This window comes from Lepidochelys kempii, unplaced genomic scaffold (genome assembly GCF_965140285.1).
Source record: "Lepidochelys kempii isolate rLepKem1 unplaced genomic scaffold, rLepKem1.hap1 scaffold_83, whole genome shotgun sequence".
Classification (NCBI taxonomy): domain Eukaryota; kingdom Metazoa; phylum Chordata; order Testudines; family Cheloniidae; genus Lepidochelys; species Lepidochelys kempii.
Window position 1 is genome coordinate 170,001 of NW_027621939.1, and position 7,500 is coordinate 177,500.

The window sequence follows — 7,500 nt, forward strand, 5'->3', positions numbered from 1 at the left end:
CACCGGGCCTGCGCCGGGGGTGCGAGGGGACGACGGGGTCCCCGGAGGAGAAGAGCCGGAAAAGGGGGGGGCACGGAGGGCCGAGGGCCGCCCCACCTGCCAACGTGCCCCATTCCCCCCTCGCAAGATCGGGTACAACACTCAGATTGGTCCCCCGGGCTCATCTCTGGTTCTCAGAGGTTCTGAAAAACCTGTCCTCAGAAATCTCCGCGCACCCGTCGGAATGAACTATGTGAAAAATCCAACCGCCATTTTAGCGGGACCAATCTGAAAATCAATCCGACCTCGTGGTTCCCTCGGTCGGCCGAAGGGAGTTTTGGCGACCCCATCCGGACTTCCGTGAGACTGCCGGCCACCAGGTCAACCCGTTACTTTCAATGGGGTTGACCTGGTGGCCGAGCAGGGACTTAGAAATTTTTTCAGCCTTTTTCTGGGGTTGACCTGGTGGCCGAGCAGGGACTTAGCCATTTTTTCAGCCTTTTCCTGGGGTTGACCTGGTGGCCGAGCAGGGACTTAGCCATTTTTTCAGCCTTTTCCTGGGGTTGACCTGGTGGCCGAGCAGGGACTTAGCCATTTTTTCAGCCTTTTCCTGGGGTTGACCTGGTGGCCGAGCAGGGACTTAGCCATTTTTTCAGCCTTTTCCTGGGGTTGACCTGGTGGCCGAGCAGGGACTTAGCCATTTTTTCAGCCTTTTCCTGGGGTTGACCTGGTGGCCGAGCAGGGACTTAGAAATTTTTTCAGCCGTTTTTTCCTCCGGGTTGACCTGGTGGCCGAGCAGGGACTTAGTAATTTTTTTCAGCCGTTTTTCCTCCGGGTTGACCTGGTGGCCGAGCAGGGACTTAGAAAATTTTTTTCAGCCGTTTTTCCTCCGGGTTGACCTGGTGGCCGAGCAGGGACTTAGCGATTTTTTTTCAGCCGTTTTTCCTCCGGGTTGACCTGGTGGCCGAGCAGGGACTTAGAAAATTTTTTTCAGCCGTTTTTCCTCCGGGTTGACCTGGTGGCCGAGCAGGGACTTAGCGATTTTTTTTCAGCCGTTTTTCCTCCGGGTTGACCTGGTGGCCGAGCGTCTCGCCATCCGCGGCCGGAGCGAGAGAAGGCCACCAGGCCAGCCTGCGACGCCGCGGCCGTGGATCGGGCCCCTGGAAGTCGGAAAAAAAAATTTTCACCGACCCCCAAAGGGGTGCTGGGGGGACACCCAGACCACTCTCCGGGAAAAAAAAAAAAAAACGGAAAAAAGGATCGGGCCCACCCGAGGCAGGGGAGTCACCGGGTCAACCCGGACCCTGTACCCGCAGGAGAGCTCCTCCAGGCCAGCCTGCGACGCCGCGGCCAGGGATCGGGCCCCTGGAGGTCTAAAAAAAAAAATTTCACCGACCGCCAAAGGGGTGCTGGGGGGGCATCCAGAGCACTCTCCGGCCGAAAAGGAAAAAAACCTCGGAAAAAAGGATCGGGCCCACCCGAGGCAGGGGAGTCACCGGGTCAACCCGGCGCCTGTGCCCGAGAGGTCCCGCCGGCCAGCCTGAAACGCCCCGCCAGGGATCGGGGCCCTGGAAGTCTGAAATTTTTTTTCACCGACCCCAAACGGGGTGGCGGGGGAAGGCATCCCTACCACTCTCCGGCCAAAAAATGAAAAAAAAAAAAAACGGAAAAAAGGATCGGGGCCACCCGAGGCAGGGGAGTCACCAGGTCAACCCGGAGCCTGCACCGCGGGCTGGGGCCGGACGGACCCCGATCAGCCCGGGTACCCCTGCCCTGGGGCTCGGGGCTTCCGGACACCAGGTCAACCCGGAGCCTGCACCGCGGGCTGGGGCCGGACGGACCCCGATCAGCCCGGGTACCCCTGCCCTGGGGCTCGGGGCTTCCGGACACCAGGTCAACCCGGAGCCTGCACCGCGGGCTGGAGCCGGACGGACCCCGATCAGCCCGGGTACCCCTGCCCCGGGGCTCGGGGCTTCCGGACACCAGGTCAACCCGGAGCCTGCCCCCCGCGGGCTGGGGCCGGACGGACCCCGCTCCGCCCGGGTCCCCCTGCCGCGGGCTCGGGGCTTCCTTCCCGTCCGGACACCATGTCAAGCCGCAGCCTGCCCCCCGCCGGACAAGCCCCCCAGGCCACCCTGCGACGCCGTGGTCACGGATCGGGACCCTGGAAGTCTTTTTTAAAAATTTTCAGCGACCCCAAAAGGCGATCTGAGGGGCATCCAGAACACTCTCCGGACCCAAAAAAAAAAAAAACGGAAAAAAGGATCGGGGCCACCCGAGGCAGGGGAGTCACCGGGTCAACCCGGCGCCTGTGCCCGAGAGGTCCCGCCGGCCAGCCTGAAACGCCCCGCCAGGGATCGGGGCCCTGGAAGTCTGAAATTTTTTTTCACCGACCCCAAACGGGGTGGCGGGGGAAGGCATCCCTACCACTCTCCGGCCAAAAAATGAAAAAAAAAAAAAAACGGAAAAAAGGATCGGGGCCACCCGAGGCAGGGGAGTCACCGGGTCAACCCGGCGCCTGTGCCCGAGAGGTCCCGCCGGCCAGCCTGAAACGCCCCGCCAGGGATCGGGGCCCTGGAAGTCTGAAATTTTTTTTCACCGACCCCAAACGGGGTGGCGGGGGAAGGCATCCCTACCACTCTCCGGCCAAAAAATGAAAAAAAAAAAAAAACGGAAAAAAGGATCGGGGCCACCCGAGGCAGGGGGAGTCACCGGGTCAACCCGGCGCCTGTGCCCGAGAGGTCCCTCCGGCCAGCCTGAAACGCCCCGCCAGGGATCGGGGCCCTGGAAGTCTGAAATTTTTTTTCACCGACCCCAAACGGGGTGGCGGGGGAAGGCATCCCTACCACTCTCCGGCCAAAAAATGAAAAAAAAAAAAAAACGGAAAAAAGGATCGGGGCCACCCGAGGCAGGTGAGTCACCGGGTCAACCCGGCGCCTGTGCCCGAGAGGTCCCGCCGGCCAGCCTGAAACGCCCCGCCAGGGATCGGGGCCCTGGAAGTCTGAAATTTTTTTTCACCGACCCCAAACGGGGTGGCGGGGGAAGGCATCCCTACCACTCTCCGGCCAAAAAATGAAAAAAAAAAAAAAACGGAAAAAAGGATCGGGGCCACCCGAGGCAGGGGAGTCACCGGGTCAACCCGGCGCCTGTGCCCGAGAGGTCCCGCCGGCCAGCCTGAAACGCCCCGCCAGGGATCGGGGCCCTGGAAGTCTGAAATTTTTTTTCACCGACCCCATACGGGGTGGCGGGGGAAGGCATCCCTACCACTCTCCGGCCAAAAAATGAAAAAAAAAAAAAAAACGGAAAAAAGAATCGGGGCCACCCGAGGCAGGGGAGTCACCGGGTCAACCCGGCGCCTGTGCCCGAGAGGTCCCGCCGGCCAGCCTGAAACGCCCCGCCAGGGATCGGGGCCCTGGAAGTCTGAAATTTTTTTTCACCGACCCCAAACGGGGTGGCGGGGGAAGGCATCCCTACCACTCTCCGGCCAAAAAATGAAAAAAAAAAAAAAACGGAAAAAAGGATCGGGGCCACCCGAGGCAGGGGAGTCACCAGGTCAACCCGGAGCCTGCACCGCGGGCTGGGGCCGGACGGACAGCGATCAGCCCGGGTACCCCTGCCCTGGGGCTCGGGGCTTCCGGACACCAGGTCAACCCGGAGCCTGCACCGCGGGCTGGGGCCGGACGGACCCCGATCAGCCCGGGTACCCCTGCCCTGGGGCTCGGGGCTTCCGGACACCAGGTCAACCCGGAGCCTGCACCGCGGGCTGGGGCCGGACGGACCCCGATCAGCCCGGGTACCCCTGCCCCGGGGCTCGGGGCTTCCGGACACCAGGTCAACCCGGAGCCTTCCCCCCGCGGGCTGGGGCCGGACGGACCCCGCTCCGCCCGGGTCCCCCTGCCGCGGGCTCGGGGCTTCCTTCCCGTCCGGACACCATGTCAAGCCGGAGCCTGCCCCCCGCCGGACAAGCCCCCCAGGCCACCCTGCGACGCCGTGGTCACGGATCGGGACCCTGGAAGTCTTTTTTAAAAATTTTCAGCGACCCCAAAAGGCGATCTGAGGGGCATCCAGACCACTCTCCGGACCCAAAAAAAAAAAAACGGAAAAAAGGATCGGGGCCACCCGAGGCAGGGGAGTCACCGGGTCAACCCGGCGCCTGTGCCCGAGAGGTCCCGCCGGCCAGCCTGAAACGCCCCGCCAGGGATCGGGGCCCTGGAAGTCTGAAATTTTTTTTCACCGACCCCATACGGGGTGGCGGGGGAAGGCATCCCTACCACTCTCCGGCCAAAAAATGAAAAAAAAAAAAAACGGAAAAAAGGATCGGGGCCACCCGAGGCAGGGGAGTCACCGGGTCAACCCGGCGCCTGTGCCCGAGAGGTCCCGCCGGCCAGCCTGAAACGCCCCGCCAGGGATCGGGGCCCTGGAAGTCTGAAATTTTTTTTCACCGACCCCAAACGGGGTGACGGGGGAAGGCATCCCTACCACTCTCCGGCCAAAAAATGAAAAAAAAAAAAAACGGGAAAAAGGATCGGGGCCACCCGAGGCAGGGGAGTCAGCGGGTCAACCCGGCGCCTGTGCCCGAGAGGTCCCGCCGGCCAGCCTGAAACGCCCCGCCAGGGATCGGGGCCCTGGAAGTCTGAAATTTTTTTTCAACGACCCCAAACGGGGTGGCGGGGGAAGACATCCCTACCACTCTCCGGCCAAAAAATGAAAAAAAAAAAAACGGAAAAAAGGATCGGGGCCACCCGAGGCAGGGGAGTCACCAGGTCAACCCGGAGCCTGCACCGCGGGCTGGGGCCGGACGGACCCCGATCAGCCCGTGTACCCCTGCCCTGGGGCTCGGGGCTTCCGGACACCAGGTCAACCCGGAGCCTGCACCGCGGGCTGGGGCCGGACGGACCCCGATCAGCCCGGGTACCCCTGCCCCGGGGCTCGGGGCTTCCGGACACCAGGTCAACCCGGAGCCTGCCCCCCGCGGGCTGGGGCCGGACGGACCCCGCTCCGCCCGGGTCCCCCTGCCGCGGGCTCGGGGCTTCCTTTCCGTCCGGACACCATGTCAAGCCGCAGCCTGCCCCCCGCCGGACAAGCCCCCCAGGCCACTCTGCGATGCCGTGGTCAGGGATCGGGACCCTGGAAGTCTTTTTAAAAAATTTTCATCGACCCCAAAAGGGGATCTGAGGGACATCCAGACCACTCTCCGGACCCCCAAAAAAAAAAAAAAAAAAACGGAAAAAAGGATCGGGCCCACCCGAGGCAGGGGAGTCACTGGTTCAACCCGGAGCCTGTGCAGAGAAGTCCGCCAGGGCAGCCTGAAACGCCGCGGCCAGGGATCGGGCCCCTGGAAGTCTGAATTTTTTTTTCACCGACCCCAAACGGGGTGACGGGGAAGGCATCCCTACCACTCTCCGGCCAAAAAATAAATAAAAAAAAAAAACGGAAAAAAGGATCGGGCCCACCCGAGGCAGGGGAGTCACTGGTTCAACCCGGAGCCTGTGCAGAGAAGTCCGCCAGGCCAGCCTGAAACGCCGCGGCCAGGGATCGGGTCCCTGGAAGTCTGATATTTTTCCCACCGACCCAAAACGGGGTGGCGGGGGGGAGGCATCGCGACCACTCTCCGGCCAAAAAAGGAAAAAAAAACCGGAAAAAAGGATCGGGGCCACGCGAGGCAGGGGAGTCACCAGGTCAACCCGGAGCCTGCACCGAGGGCTGGGGCCGGACGGACCCCGATCAGCCCGGGTACCCCTGCCCTGGGGCTCGGGGCTTCCGGACACCAGGTCAACCCGGAGCCTGCACCGCGGGCTGGGGCCGGACGGACCCCGCTCAGGCCGGGTACCCGTGCCCCGGGGCTCGGGGCTTCCTTCCCGTCCGGACACCATGTCAACCCTGTGCCTGCCCTCGCCAGACAAGTCCCCCAGACCAGCCTGCGGCGCCGTGGTCAGGGATCGGGACCCTGGAAGTCTGAAAAAAATTTTTCACCGACCCCAAAAGGGGTTCTGGGGGGGCATCCAGACCACTCTCCGGACCCAAAAAAAAAAAAACGGAAAAAAGGATCGGGCCCACCCGAGGCAGGGGAGTCACCGGGTCAATCCGGAGCCTGTGCAGAGAAGTCCGCCAGGCCAGCCTGAAACGCCCCGGTCAGGGATCGGGCCCCTGGAAGTCTGAAACAAAATTTTCAACGACCACAAAAGGGGTGCCGGGGGGGCATCCCGACCACTCTCCGGCCAAAAAACGGAAAAAAAAAAAAACGGAAAAAAAGGATCGGGGCCACCCGAGGCAGGGGAGTCACCAGGTCAACCCGGAGCCTGCAGCGCGAGCTGGGGCCGGTCGGACGCCTTCTCCGTGCGGGTCCCCCTGCCACGGGGTCGGGGCTTCGTTCCCGTCCGGACACCAGGTCAACCCGGAGCCTCCCCCGCGGGCTGGAGCCGGACGGACCCCACTCCACCCGGGTCCCCCTGCCCCGGGGCTCGGGGCTTCCTTCCCGTCCGGCCACCAGGTCAACCCTATACTTTCAATGGGTTGACCTGGTGGCCGGTTTGCTTTTCGGCCACCAGGTCAACCCTATACTTTGAACGGGTTGACCTGGTGGCCGGTTTGTTTTTCGGCCACCAGGTCAACCCTATACTTTCAATGGGTTGACCTGGTGGCCGGTTTGCTTTTCGGCCACCAGGTCAACCCTATACTTTGAACGGGTTGACCTGGTGGCCGGTTTGCTTTTCGGCCACCAGGTCAACCCGGTTCCTGCCCCCGCGGGCTGGGGCTCGGCGGATACCGCTCCGTCCGGGTCCCCTTGCCCCGGGATCGGGGCTTCCTTCCCGTCCGGACACCAGGTCAACCCGGAGCCTCCCCCGCGGGCTGGAGCCGGACAGACCCCGCTCCGCCCGGGTCCCCTTGCCCCGGGCTCGGGGCTTCCTTCCCGTCCGGACACCAGGTCAACCCGGAGCCTCCCCCGCGGGCTGGGGCCGGACGGACCCCGCTCAGGCCGGGTACCCGTGCCCCGGGGCTCGGGGCTTCCTTCCCGTCCGGACACCTTGTCAACCCTGTGCCTGCCCTCGCCAGACAAGTCTCCCAGGCTAGCCTGCGACGCCGTGGTCAGGGATCGGGACCCTGGAAGTCTGAAAAAAAAAATTTCAACGACCGCAAAAGGGGTTCTGGGGGGGCATCCAGACCACTCTCCGGACCCCAAAAAAAAAAAAAAAAAAAAAGCGGAAAAAAGGATCGGGCCCACCCGAGGCAGGGGAGTCACCGGGTCAATCCGGAGCCTGTGCAGAGAAGTCCGCCAGGCCAGCCTGAAACGCCTCGGTCAGGGATCGGGCCCCTGGAAGTCTGAAACAAAATTTTCAACGACCACAAAAGGGGTGCCGGGGGGCCATCCCGACCACTCTCCGGCCAAAAAACGGAAAAAAAAAAAAAACGGAAAAAAAAGGATCGGGGCCACCCGAGGCAGGGGAGTCACCAGGTCAACCCGGAGCCTGCAGCGCGAGCTGGGGCCGGTCGGACGCCTTCTCCGTGCGGGTCCCCCTGCCA